This window comes from Mus musculus, chromosome 15, assembly GCF_000001635.26.
Source record: "Mus musculus strain C57BL/6J chromosome 15, GRCm38.p6 C57BL/6J".
In the NCBI taxonomy this organism is placed as follows: Eukaryota; Metazoa; Chordata; class Mammalia; order Rodentia; family Muridae; genus Mus; species Mus musculus.
Window position 1 is genome coordinate 87,528,873 of NC_000081.6, and position 15,133 is coordinate 87,544,005.

The following is a 15,133-nucleotide window of genomic DNA, read 5'->3' on the forward strand; positions in this document are numbered from 1 at the left end:
CCCTGCAATGGCTCTAAGCACCCACCACGCAGAGTCATCCAAGTCTCTACTTTTGACATGTAGTTTTTACAAACCATGCCTCAAACAGGGTGTGTGGGCTTAGGGTTTGTGTTCACTTAGTTTCTACATTCCTGTGACCTCCCTACAGTCATGACAACCCCAGGTGCCCCTTTACCCTTTCCTGCAGTCTCACCTGAGTCCCAATTCTCTCTCTATTCTACATCACAATGAGCAATGATTCTGCAGACCTCATGCCCTATCTACACCTTTTATCCAGGAGAAGACCCTTTCCAGGCAGGCTCCCCCACACGGATGCTGCATTCCTCTCCACGGGAACCAAAAGTCCCTCTCTGTTACCCAGCTGGGACCTGAAAAGCCATCAGGACCACCTTTTGATGGGAGTCTGACTTAGTGGTAGTCAGTGTTCATATCGCTCTGTTTCCGACTCATCTGAAACACTGAGGAAGCTCACTGGGGTCTGTCCTGAACCCAGGTTCTGTCTGTCCCTTTCTATCTCTCCTCCTTCCAGTCTTGAGCTCCAGCCTCCAGGCTGAAGGATGATCTGCCATTTTTTCAGGGGCAAGAGGACAAAGTAGCACTGTCACCATGAGTTGGGCACTTGCCAAAATTGCTGCATCTCACAGGGACAACTCAACCAAATATAGAGGAAAGATTCCCGTCAGCCTCCCATCTTGCTCCTTCACACACTCGAGGTTCAGATCCTTCCCCTGGACTTAGGTTCTCCAGGATGTGCCAAGCCTGATTCAATGCACTAGGCACTCCCTCCACCTCTGTATGGCTCTGTGATTACGTACTTATTCATCTTGGGCAGCAGTCTGGCAGGCCTGGAGTTCTTTCCTGACCTGAGTCTTCAGGGCCACATTCTGTTGAAACACATGTCACCCCAGCTGTGACTGAGAGAAGAGCCTTGCTGTGTCCTCTCCCACCAGAACTCCTACAAGGGAGCAGTTCTCCCCCATTCTTGTGAATTTTAAGTGAAGAGACAACATTTGCTCTTTTTTTTTTTCCAGCATGATATATTTTTAATGGAGAAAATGCAAAACAGGGGACTTTTTGCTTCCCAAATAATGAAATGGCAGAAACAAAGCACACTGCCCACACCACCAGGAAAACAGTGATGGTGGGTGTGCACAGAGCCATGCCTTAAAAGACATTGATATAAGGTGATGCAATACAGAGATGCCGAGAGGTGGAACACACTGGAGATCCTAGCAGACTCCCTGTGAGGATACGGGTGCAGTCTGATCTTCTGTATGGAGGAGATGGAAGAGGCACTGGGAGAAAGAAAACTGGGTGAAAGTGAAGAATGTAGAGCCAAGGGTCCAGACTAATGCAGCTCAGACTAATGCAGCTCACCTTGTCCTATTGTTCCTCCAGAGGCAAGGGCAGTATCTGTTTGCACTATTCAAGGTTCTTGACGATATGGGCAGGTCACACTGACCCTAAGACTAGCCTCAATGCTGGACATGAAGCACTGTGTTCCCTGTTGCTTTCGCACACCTAAAAAGACCTGCAAAAGTAAGACCCAATAGGACCTGGTTATTTTGAATGAAGCTCCGTGATATTTATGGCAATACAAATATATCCAGCATCCCAGGGACAGTTCATATTGACTGATGTCCAATAAAAAGTTGTCGGGAATGTGATGAAGCTGGAAATTTCAGCACACGAGGAGATAAATCAATTCAAACCAACCCAGAACTGACACAGTGTTCGAATCAGCAGGCAAGGATGCCTGAAAAGACATTAAAACAAGAATCCATATGTTCGCAAACGCTAGCTAGAGATGTGGAAGATACCAGACGGCCCTCTATGAATTTCTAGAGGGTAGAGATTACAAGTGAGATAAAAAGCAACACCAATGTGGTTGACGACAGTTAGAAATGGAGGATGCTACGCTCACCTGTAGGTATTTAGAAAGCAATTACAAACTACGCTGCCTTGCGAAGTGGCAGCAGTAGGCTTTCCTCTAGAGTTCATGGCCTCACCAGGACTAGAGTAGTTGGCTATGTCTACAGTGCCAGGCATGAATTCTCCCCTCTTGAGAAGGCCGCTTAGATGACCCTTGGACACCCTTCATGAACCAAGCTTCTCTTTGCTGTCAATAGAGGCCATCACAGAAAGCTACAACCGCTCATAAAGCAGCAAACAACTGACCTGAGAGTGTCCAGCTGCAGCTGGTACACCTTCAACACAATCCTCGCACCTAAAGCTCAGGGAATATCATGGAAGAAGAACAGAAAGATTGCAGGAGCCAGAGGACCAGGATATCTGTGCTAGACTGTGTCTTCTATATACAACAGAGACGCCGTCATCTAAATAAGATCCTAACAGTAGCAATACCAGCTGACATGCCAACATAGTTGGGGGAAGTCTTACCAGGTCCAATCTCCAGACCAGGGGAGAATTAGATTTTCTAGGGATGAGTCCCCTGATAGGTTATCTAATCCCAAGTGGTCAGTCTTAAACACATATACATATGAACAACACTGAATGGACTCAACAGGAGGTGTGTGTGTGTGTGTGTGTGTGTGTGTAAAACAACTAAAATTAAAAATAAGGAGTTTGATTTAAGAAGGAATGGGGGCACTGAAGGACTTAAGGGAGTGGGGAAGGAAAGGGAAATGATGGAAATACAGTAGCTCACACGAGAAAGTTTTAAAATAAATAAAGTAAAAAAAGAAGATGAATGAATTTGTAGACTTTCATAGTGATATGATCTAGTAAAAAGAGTATTTTAATAGTAAATAGGTTGCCACAGAGCTGTTCAATACCTCCAAAATGTGAGGGGCAGAAAAGATATTTGAAAAAAAGCATGGCGGGATTATTTTGTAATTTGATGAATGCCGTGAAGCCAACAATGCAAGAAACTCACAGAACCCCAAGGAGAGGAGATGTCCAGAAAAGTATGCCACACATCTCAGTTTGCTGAGCCCAACAGCAATGAAGCCACCTTCCTGAACCATGCTTGTTCCCTTGGCCAGTTTCCTTGGAGTTCATCCTGTCATGAGGAGCAGGATGCCCGTCTTTCATGCTGAAGAGCTTCTGCTGTGTGGATACCCCACATTGTCTTCATCCCCTCATCCACAGGTGGACCCTTGAGCTGCCCCCAGCCCCATCTCACCTGCACTGAATCACCGGTGAGACGATGAACATGGGAGTTTGGCTCAGTGGTGTGTGATCTCTCTTCCTTCCGACATAGTCCCATCAGCCTGATAGCAGGATCCTATCTATGGTGGTTCTATTTCTTTCATTTTTAAACAAGTTTTAGACTGCTTCCATTAATCGCTCGAGTACGTTACATTTCAAATTTCAACAGTATATGTTGGTAAGTGGTTGTGTATTAAGCAACCCCTGCCCCCCCCCCCTCCACCACCACCAAAATTCTACCGTGCTGAGTTTTGAACTTGAGGTGGTAGATCCTGTTGAGGGAAACTGACTGGATTATGAGGGATCTGACTTCAGCAATACTTTTGTGCTGGTGAGTTTACGATTTCATTGTGTTAATGGAATTGTGAGAGGAACCAGCTTGCCTTTGGAGGCAATCTGTCATCCCTGGCCTCTGTCTGTCTGTCTTATTCTGCTTCCTAGCTTCCACTGAGTGTGGAGTCCTGCCTCTCCACACCTTCTGGCCGTGCTGCTCTCACCCAACACCACCCTTTCGCCAATATAAGGAAAAAAAGAAACAAGGGGGGGGGGAATAAATACATCTTAAAATTGCTGAGGAAAGAACATATTACATACAGAAGAACAAATACAAGAACCAGAGTTGGTTTTCTACTGACAACAGGAGGAAATAGTGTCACATTGAGAAGGGCATGATGTAAGTTACAGCTCAGTCACAGATAGGGACATGATCTCCATGCCTTTCCAAAGCTCATTGAACACTGCAATGGAGGGGCAGGAAGAACAAGGCTGGAGAGGAGTGCTCTAAAATGTCGGTTATCTACACAAGACCGGAAGCTCTCCAGCACAGAGGGGAGTCAGGTGTTGTGCTGGTTAGTTTGTGTCAACCTGACACAACTAGACTCACTTGGGAAGAGGGAACCTTGAATGGGAAAATAGCCTCCCTCAGATTGGTCCTTTGAGGACTGTTATTATTGTTATTATTATTACTATTATTATTATTAATGTAATTAATGGTTGTAATGGTTGCTGTGAGGAGGCCTAGCCCACTGTGGGTGGTACTACCCCAGAGCAAGTGCCCCTGGCCTGTAAACAACAACAACAACAAGACTGAGCAAACTATAGTGAGCAAGCCAGTAAGTAGCTCTCGTCCATGGCCACTGCTTCCAGGTTCTTACCTTGAGTTCCTGCCTTTGCTTCTCTTGATAATGCCAAGTGTAACCTGAGGTAAACCTCTTCCTCCTCCAGCTGTCTTTAGTCAGTGTTTTATTACAGCCATAGAAAGCAAGCTAGGACTAGGGCACGTGAAGTGGCACCCACAGCTGGAGGATCTATTGGCAGGTAATGATTTCTAGTGAGGGGGCGTGGCCAATATCAAGGCCCCTATGATGCAGTAAATAGTCTCTGAACCCCATTTATGCTGGCAACTCCAATTAAAACTCAGTGGCTTATCAAACCTAATCATGACGTTAGGATGGGGAATGTTCTAGAAGAAAGATTCCAGGGGCTAGAGGGCATTAAAGACGATTACTGGGAAGAGGGCGCATATGGTCTAAACATATTACATACATGTGAGAAACTGTCGAAAATAATTGAAAGGCACTTTAAAAAAAAAGCACCAGCTTAATTATAAAACATCTAGCAAGTGAGCCAAACATATGAGTTCACTCTTAGAACTCTTGCATTCAGAGAGCTGAAGCAAAAGAACTGTAAGCCTGAGGCCAGGCTATATGACATAGAACTTACCTCTGCAAAAGCTAAAAGTTATACTCTACAAAGTTGATTTATTTAAAACCAAACAATTGGGAATAGAGATGACTACATTATATAGACAGAGGTAGATACCTCTGTTTAGAAAGGACCTAGCAATTACAAACAACTTTGTACTTAATAACGGAAGTGCACCAACTGATACCACGTGAAAATAAGTAGATAACCCACAATGATAGGCAAAGAGTGGATTCATCTCTTGATGGTTGACAGAATGAGTAGATGGAAGACCAGTGAGGGTGTGGATGATAGACAATGTGATTCACTAACTCTATGAAATAGAAGTACAGGGAAAATCAACTCACCCTAATTTCTGTATTCACACTCTTCCACTGTGAGCTTGAAATGCTGGTGCTCAGAGCCTGTGGGTTTAAACAGCTCTGTATCATCAGGAAGAGTCCAAGCAATGCTCTTGGCCAATGTGAAATTACTTAGGAATTAATTATAGACACACCCTTGGAGCACTCCAGATGGAATAATATGCTTCTAAAGGACTCTCAGGTCACTGAAGAAGTCACGAGAGACAGGTATTTTAGAGTAAATTGTAATAAGACTATGACAAAAACAGTGGGAAGCAAATTGCCGAAGCACTTAGAAAATTCAACATCCAATTCTGACTTTAAAAAAATCTCTGAGCAACTAATGTAATGAAAAATAGTGAAGGAACAAGCGTCTCCTCGTAAGATCAGAAACTAGAAACAATGTCCTTCCTTCCCATTTGCATTCAACATTACAGTAGAGGTTGTAGCCAATGTAATAAAGCAAGAAAATAAAATGTCAGTCATCTATATTAGAAAAGAAGATATTGTCTTTGCCCACAGATATTAGTAAGATAGTTTATATGAGGAATTGACTCAGCTGGAACAGAGCTAATATTTGTTCTATATAGTGGGAGCAAACAGCCAAAAAATGTGAGAAAAAAATTAAAATAATGCCAAAATCTATTTTTAAAAGTAGAAATTATGGCAGAGATAGTTAATTGTGATTGTCAGCATGACATAGTTGAAATTGATTGATGTGGAAGAGGAGTCTCAGTAAGAGGTTGTCTAGATCAGGTTGGCCCATAGGCCTGTCTGTGGACAATTGAATTGATGAAGCTAATTGATATGAATGGTCCCACTGTGGGTGGCATCATTCCCTAGGCAGGGGTTCCTGAGTTCTAGAAGAAAGGAATAAGTGAGCTGAACATATGGAAGCAAGTAAGTTAGTGCATGCATTCTTTCTCTCTCTACTTTTGACTATGGATGCTGTGGTACAACTCAAAGTTTGGAGTTCCCGCCTTGACTTCTCCACCACGATGAACTGCAACCTAGAACAGTGCACTGAAAAAAGCCCCCTTTCTCCAAGTTGCTCTTTGTCCAGTTGTTCTATGACAGCAATAGGCATGGCACTAGGACAATGGCAAAGACAACAAAGGCTGATTAACAGTTGTTCATTAGAAACCACAAAATATTTCTGAAAACTTTTAAAAATAAAACAAATTGATAAAATATCTGTCTATAGATCAGGTGACTCAGCATGGAGATCCCGTCACCTTTCAAACAAGTTCATGTATTTAATGCTCAGATACGAAGTGAAATCACAGAAGAAGACTTAAAGAACTTGGCAAGTGGAGCTGGGGAGCCCTCAATCGGTAAAGCGTCTGCTACACGAGGTTGAGGACCCGAGTTTGATCCCCCAGAAACCAGGTAAGAAGGATCCAGTCAAGGTGACATGCAGCTGTGATCCCAGAGACAGATGGATATCAGGATTTGATGGCCACTCGTTCAGTCTAACTGATTGCTGTGTCCTGATGGGTTCCAGTTAGAGAGTTTGTTCCAAAGCTAAGATGGATAGCACCAAATGAATAGCTCCTGCACACACACACACACACACACACACACACACACACACACTCACACACACTATAGAATTATTCTAAAATTCACATAGAAATGTAATATCAAGAAGAAAGAAAAAGCTTTTTAAAAGAAAGAATGAATGCTTCCCGCTACTTGATTCCAAGACATTTGAAAGGACTCTGACCATGGCAACATGAATAAAACGGATCAATAGAACAGAGCAGAGTCCAGAAGCATATGCACCTTAGTGTTAGCAGCTGGGCTTTGATAAAGGTACAATTATATTCTAAACAAGCCATAGTGGAACGAATGAATATATATATATATATATATATATATATATATATATATATATATATATATATATTCGTGATGCCCACAGCATCACGAATATCAACTCCAAATGTATCATAAACTGAAAGACGACATCTGAAATTATGTAAGTCCAGGATTAAAACTCCACTGGAAAAGTGTATCAACTTTTAGTCACTGGTATCTTAAGTATCTAAGTTCTAGCGTTTGCTAGAACAAAGACTGGAAACCAGGACTTTGTTCTTTTTTTCAATACATTTTTATTTACTCTTTGGGAATTTAATGCATGTTTATAATGCATTTAAGCTGAATTTTTTAAATATGTATTTTATTTTTATTATTTATGTGTATATATTTGTGTAAGGGGTCTGTGTGTGTGTGTGTGTGTGTGTGTGTGTGTGTGTGTGTGTGTGTGTGCAGTGCCCACAGAGGCCAGAAGAGGGCGGTAGATCACATGTAAGTGAGGTTACAGGTGGTTGTGAGGTTTTTCAATGCGCTTGGAAACTGAACTCGGGTTCTCTGGAAGAGCAGAAAGTGAGTTGCTCTCTAGGCCTGACTCTGTGTTTATTTTGAGCATCATATAGTACATCGTGACAAAGAGATCATGGAGAGAGGTCTGACTCCAGTCGAGGCAGCAGGAGCCCGAGGCAGCCTCAGAGTGTAGGTACACTGCATCTTTACTCAGGAAGCAGAAGGAGAGGGATGCTGGTGTTTGGCTGCCTCCAATCCTCCCCATTTTATACGGTCTGGGCCCTAGCCATGGGATGCTGTGGTCCACACTCAGGGAGGCCTTCCCCCTTTCGTTACACCTCTCTGGAAACACCTTATCAGACTTACTGGGTGTGTCTTTTGGGTGATTCCCAGTTAAGCTGACAGCAGAGATTACAATGCAGAGGACAGTGATCAAAAACACTCAAGGCACAGCAAGTGAAAGGAAATCCAGAACCCACACACAGGCATGAATGTACGATGGTGTCATGCAACTGCAGTTCATAAAGCAGCTGTAGGCCTGTCACTGCCTCCATCCATGATAAGGGAAAACATGTCACACACTACAACCTATCAGAGGACACAAAACATGAGGTGTGTTTCATAGCTAGTTGTACTAATTTGGTCATGTCATGGTGTAGAGAGAGTATCTTGTGCATTGTATGGATGTATCAGCTGTCAATTAAACAACCTACGGCCTATAGGAAAGGGTAGAGTAGAGGGTGGGACTTCTGGGAGGCAGAAAGAATTCTGGGATAGAACCAAGTGCCACAAGATCGGTCTGGGGAGATGTGAGGAGACAGAGACATGGTAACCAGCCACGTGGCAAAATGTAGATTAAAATAAATGGTTTATCTTAAGTTATGATTTTAGTCAGAGAAGAACCTAGCTATATGGCCAAGGTACTTGTTAATATAATTTGAATCTGAGTCTTATTTCTAGGAGCATTGGACTAGGATGAAGAACTGGGCCTGACTAGTACACCATGGTATGGTGTTCTGCTCTTGGGTCAAACACCAGTCTAGCTGTTGCTGGGAAGACCTTTTAAAGATGAGATCAACATTCAAGTCAGCCGACTCTGAGTAAACCAAATTATACTTCATAATGTGTGTGTGGGGGGGGGGACCTCATCCAATCAGGTGAGGGCTCTGAGAGAAAGGCTGAGGTCACTGGGAGAGGAGAGCCTTCTGCTAGAAAAATGACATCAGACCGGAGCTGTCTCTTCAGTGGTTGGCCACCCATTCTCAGTCTGCCCTGTGTGTCCTGAACTTGTAGCCTGACCACAGTGTTAGCCAACCCTCAGAATTCTCTCTCTGATCTCCGTCTCTCAACTCTCCCTCAATGGCTTTCTTAGTCTCCCCCCTCTCTCTCTTCATCTTTATCAATCTCTCACAATATCTCAACCAAGCATAGTTGAGATACAACCAACCACAGTGGGAAATATTGACAGCACTCCTTGAGGTACTGAAAAGAATCTCTCTCATCTCAATGTCTATTTCAATCTCATTCTCAAGATCTCAGTTCTAGATCACTCTTTCAATCTCTCTCTCTCCCCCTCCCCCTCCCTCCTCCTCCCCCTCCCCCTCTCCTCCTACCCCTCCCTCTCCCTCTCCCTCTCCCTCCCCCTCCCTCCTCCATGTGTCTGCCTCACTCTCTCTTTCTGTTGGTTCCTGACTCTTTCCCTTTGAATGATCTACTGCTACAAATGCCAGGAGCTACAACAGATAGGATTCTCTACCCACAGTCCCACAGACAAGGTATTGCCATCTCAAACAGGAAACACTGGTACAAGATCAGGCCCACGGAGACAATGACCTTAACAGAAAAGATGTTACCGATGCTGCTCATGACTTATTTACATGGATGTCTATTTTTAAAATGCCACTCAACTTGAGAATATTAATTTTAGAATTTGAAAGAGTTCCTTCCAGTCAATAGTGAAAAGACAAACACCCCAAAAGCCACTTAGAAAGGGATATAAATAGATAATTACCCCAGACATTAATGTGCTCATAACAACTGTTAACCCTTCTTACATCAAAGAAACACAAATGGAAACTATTTGCCACCTGTGGCGATGACCACTAGACTCCTGTCTGCTAGCTCACTGGGGGCTGGTGTGTGATGGATGCTCTCAGACATGGTGGCAAGAATGTAGCATTTATATTAACACTGTTGGGGACTGTCAGGTCTAAACACATGTCCTTACTCTGACCTAATGATTCTGGTTCTATAATCCCTATCTATAAATAGCCACAGCTATCTGAAAACATCTAGTATAATCGTGTTCGTCTCTGAAGTGTTCAAACAAGAAAGGCATGAGAAATAGCCTAACTGTCCAAAAATAAACACTAGTGAATGAGATGGTGGTATTTATGTGTGATGGAACTTTGGATTGCCACCACAGCAATGTCACAGCATGGTGCTGGAAGAAGCGAAGACACCCTGAAATAGCATTTACCCCATACATAAGAGGATCATAGGACATCTACAAAAGGATGAGATAGAAAGATATGAGCAAAAATACAGAACGCAGGAGCTTCGGGTGGGAGAAGTGAGGGGTGTGTTCTCAGATCCCTCTCCATGTGGCAGCATTTAAAAATGAACCCACTCTAGGAACAAGAGGCCGAGGAACACTGGGTATCAGAACATTTTCAGAAGCCAGGAGGCATGGGTTCTAACCCCAGCTGCCACCCTCCTGTTCGGAATCCTTGAGAATTTCCACCAACTCCTTTCTCCTAAGCACCATCAACTCTAAGGGGTGCAGACCTGGGGAGTCCTGGGAAAGTAGCTGCACACAGAGTGGGATATCAAAACTCTACTTCCCACATTAGGACGAGCTCCTACACAAATGGTAACATTGTTTAAAGCAATGGCTTATCTCCTCTGGTGCCTGCACTAATGGTAACACTGTTTAAAGAGATGGCTTATCTCCACTGGTGACTTCCCGAAGGAAGGGCAGTTTAGGTGCGAGAGCCTGATGGCTGGGAGACCTCATGAGGTTGGTAGTCTTCTGCAGGCTCCCTCCCTTGTAGTTTCTGCCTGCTGGTACCTCTCCTCTGTGCTGTGCCCTTCTCTTGCCTCTCTTGCAAGGTGATCCTTCATTGTTTGAGGTCAGTCCCTTGCTGATGGCCAGGAACTGTCCCAACAAACATGACAACCAAATTCATAGCCTTTGTAGCTTGGAGTCACATGGGACATTTCAGAACAAGACAACTCATTCCTGTCTCCCAAGCTCACAGTTGGGATACAAAGTATACTCTCTCCCTTGGACCTGCTCATCTTCTGGATCAGTTGCCCTGCCTTTCCTCCTGGTCCTTTCCCGGTGATAGAGGAGTTCTCTGTAAATGTACACAGCAGAGGTGCACAGAGATGAGGAGGTCTGTGTGGAACGCAGGCTTGTTGCTACTGCCAGAAGAAGAGTAGATTAGGGACGGACCACACAACCTGCCCCTTGAGCATCCTGCCCTCTCACGATCCGTAATGATTCCCTAAAAAACCAGGGTTATCTCTCTTTGAAGCCAGCCCCTCTCTTCACTGTCTCTTTGGGGACAACCTCATGCTTCAGGCCAATACACAAAGATCTAAATTCAGAGTGTCTGGGTGCTCCTGGGATCAAACAGTGAATGAGACACTGGAAGATGGAGATGGTGGGAAAGCCTTGCCAGCCTGTGTGGCTCAACCAAGCACAGTTGAGATACAACCAAGCACAGTGGGAAATACTGACACCTTGATGTGCTGAGATTTTTAAAAATTATTTATTTTATTTATATGAGTACACTGTAGCTGTCTTGAGACACACCAGAAAAGGACATCAGATCCTATTACAGATGGTTATGTGCCACCTTGCAGTTGCTGGGAACTGAACTAAGGACCTCTGGAAGAGCAGTTGGTGCTCTTAACCATGATTTCCCTCTTTGATGCAGAGTGCATGTCCTGGGAGAGCTCTCTGCTCAGCATCCCCTCCTAGGAACCTACCATATCTGTTACACTCTGTGACTGTTATAAGGAGCAGCCAGGCTGGATGGTCCTATCCTGGCCAGGTTCCTTGGAGCTCTGACTATAGACTGCTGTTCTGTGAGACCTGAGGCTCTCCTCTGGTTAAACAGTCACCATTGCTTGTCTTTTGGGCTTAGAGTTAAGGTAATGGTGTGATTCTCCAGCCAAAGTACTCAGCCCTTACATTTTGAAGTCCTGCAAATTCTGGCTGGTGATCAAAGGCAGTCCATCAATAATAACAACAAAAATTGTCAATTGGTAGCACATGTTGGTATCAAGAACCGAGCCTCTGTCTCCTAGCAACAGGACTCAGTGCTCTGCTCATTGCCCCATCTTTAGCTCCATCCAGGCTTTCTTACCAGGCTCTGGAACAAGACCTGGCTGGAGCATACTGGGCCAGGGTCCTGTCCCTACAGCTTCTAGGCTGCATGCTGATCTTTAGGTCAAGGGTGCTATTCATATTCTGGAGGCTCCATTTGCAGCCTCATTTTAATCTCTCTTATCCTTTCCACAACTCCTGCCACCATGCAGTCTGAGGTAGAGGATTGTGTTTCTTCAGCATCCCTGTCTTGTGAATTCTTGGAATTGTCTCCATTCTGGATCCTGAGACCCAAGCTCCCTTACCATCCCTCTCTGAGGGAATCATCAGCACCTGACATGAACCCTACTTCTTAAACTTTCCCCAACATTGCAGCCACAAAAATCCCAAGGCAACATAGAACAACTTGTGCATCTCAGTGTGCCCTGGCTCCAACTGCTGTCACCACCACCTCTCCTTGGGACAGAGAAGGTTCAATTTACCCTTCCACAACTCAGAGAAGATTACATCTGTCCTGTAAAGACTTTTCAAATAAAGACCACTACTGTAGCAACATTACTGGGTGGGCAACCAACCAGTATTTTAAGAAACAAATAGGACAGAACAGAAAATACCAGAGGGAATAAGAGGGCAAGTGCTGTTTGTGAAGCTTTTCTTTCAGGTGTGTGTGTGAGTGAGTGTGTGTGTGTGTGTGTGTGTGTGTGTGAGAGAGAGAGAGAGAGAGAGAGAGAGAGAGAGAGAGAGAGAGAGAGAGAAGAGACAGAGAGAAAGAGAGAGAGACAGAGAGAGAGACAGAGAGAGAGACAGAGAGAGAGAGAGAGAGAGAGAGAGAGAGAGAGAGAGAGAGAGAGAGACAGAAGAGGGAGAAGAGGGGGGTGTGTACTAAGGATGGCACCAAAATCTGTCTGTTGACACATCTCACAGAAGCTCTCCCAGCCCATACCTTACAACACCCCAGGACTCAACCTTGGGTTGAACATGCCAACAGAATGACCGAGTGATGGCTCATTGGTTCAGAGCTCTTGTTGCTCTCCCAGAGGGCTGGGTTCCAGTACTCACATGGTGACTCACAACTACCTGTGATCCCAGTTCCAGAGGGACCTGATGCCCTCTGCTGGCCTCTGAGGCATGAAAACAGTGCACAAAACTGCACACATGCAAGTGCCACCCCCTCCCCCCATACACACTCATAAATAAAAAATAAGTAAGTCTGTTTTAGAAAGCCCTCAAAGGTTCCAACAGTACCTTGACTCTTTCTCACCACAATACCTGGCTCATGGATGTGATTGCATTTTCCTTGCTATTCTTCAAACCTGAACTTCTCAGGGAGAGAGAAATCTAAGTATAATTGTTTTTCTGGTCCCACATGCCTGACATCGAGTAGATACCCAATAAAAGCATGTTGTGTGAAGGATGTCTGTCTCTGAGAAGAATTTCAGGGAAGACAGGATGAAGTGGAGTATGCATGGATTTAGAGCTTTGTTCCTTTTGCAGGTTAAAAGGCTTTGATCAACAGAAGGCATATGACAGCAGTTTCAGACAGCCATTTTCAACTTTGTAGAACCTGGCTGAGGGACCCCCCCTCCTTAGGTTAGGGGGGAGAGAGATATGTCTATCTGGAATATTCGAGACAAAATGTGCTACCACCCTGCCCTCCTGACAATGTCAGGATGTCTGGTTTCTGCAGACTGTCCTCCCTACAGGAAAGTGAGACTGGGGAAGCTATCCTGGAGAAGATGGTACCCAGAAAACCTGGATCTTAGTTAAACAGGAAATGGAAGTCAGAAATTAGTGGGAAACCCCCTTGGTAGGCATGTTCATATTACAGAGAGACCATTACCAGGGGCTAGGCAGTGAGAAGCCTGACTCCATTTCACTAGCACTGTTTTGGATGTATATGTGCTTCTGAGAGCAAGTACTTGTGCATTCTATGCATGTGTGCACGTGTGCATGGCAAATATGCATGTGCATATTCATTCATGTGGCTGTGGCCATGCGACATGTATGTATGTCTATGCATGTGTGTGCACATGCATGTGTGGTCACATGCTGTACATGTATGCACATGTATATTTTTGCATGTGTGCATGCACATGTGTGCTCTATATAGCATACATGTGTGTATATGTGTGCATGTATGTGGAGGTATGTGTGACCATGTAGCATGCATGTGAATGTCAGTGCCTTGTGCATGTACCTATGTAGGGGAGTGTGTGCCTATAGCCACATGATATACATGTAGCTTGTGTAGAAACAAGCTTGTGGCATGCATGTATCCAAGTGGAGTGTGTATGGAGTTCAGCTATGTGGTGTGCGTGTGTGCATGAACATGGTGCGCATGTGGAGTGCGTATGTGTCTGCGTATGTATACAACCTGGGTACTTGCCCTCCTTCAGCCCCTCAGCAACGTTCTCTATGTCCTGGTCTGTTTAAATGCCACACTGGACCAGGGTGCAAGGGGAAAGGCTTATGCTGGTATGCACCAAGTAGCTTGTGGGGAAAAGCCTCCATTTCTAATGAGATCTTGTGTGGGGGTACCACCCCTTCCCATGCAGAACAAACACCAATGAGAAGCCTAACTGGGCCTGCTGTTAGCATGTTCACTGGTGCACAGGAAGGGAATGGAATCGACCTTCATGGCCATGGACCTACAGGGCCACCTGGGGAAAACACCAGCTTTTAGAGTTTCTTCCTGGAGTGCAAGGAACTTACAAGGGAAAGTGGAAGTGACCCGATTCCGCTGGTTTACAGGGGCAAACCCGTTGTCCAACGGCAGGAATGCACATCAGAGTTGTAGTCTTCGCTACCCTCCTCAGAAAACCAGACCAGGGACTTTATCCTGCACACACTCTGGAAAATGGATGAGAGAGAGGAACCACAGGCCATGGCCTGGGGGCAGAGGCTGTGGTACACGGGAGTCAAGGAAGTGCATCAGGAAGATGCAAAGGAATGTCTTCTTAGGGTAGACACACAGAGCCCACAGGATGGCAAGTTCTAGAGACAGGGTGCAGGTGCGCTCAGATGCTCTCTGGTGGGCTCAGAGCAACAAGGCATACTCAGGAGCCCTGGTGCTGGGCACAAATGGGAAACAGGCTGAAAGCATTATTTGCTTTGAATAAACTTTCGGTTCACTTTCCGGATCAATACCAAACAAGGTCTGGGACCCCAGCGTCCCAGGCCTTTGGTGGAAGACTCTCGCGTGGGGGGGGGGGGGGGGGAAGGGGGTCCCAAGTCACCTAACTTCCCGCTGGCCCTG

General features: G+C 45.0%; 1 long non-coding RNA gene across 1 annotated transcript; it reads right to left on the reverse strand.

The window, feature by feature from the left end:
- Window positions 1-1,016: 1,016 nt before the first annotated feature.
- Gm35471 lies at window positions 1,017-15,101 on the reverse strand. The gene is made up of 3 exons (XR_384322.2): window positions 14,590-15,101; window positions 1,378-1,531; window positions 1,017-1,295 (listed from the first exon to the last, which is right to left on the reverse strand). It is a non-coding gene; the product is annotated as a predicted gene, 35471 (long non-coding RNA).
- Window positions 15,102-15,133: the final 32 nt, after the last annotated feature.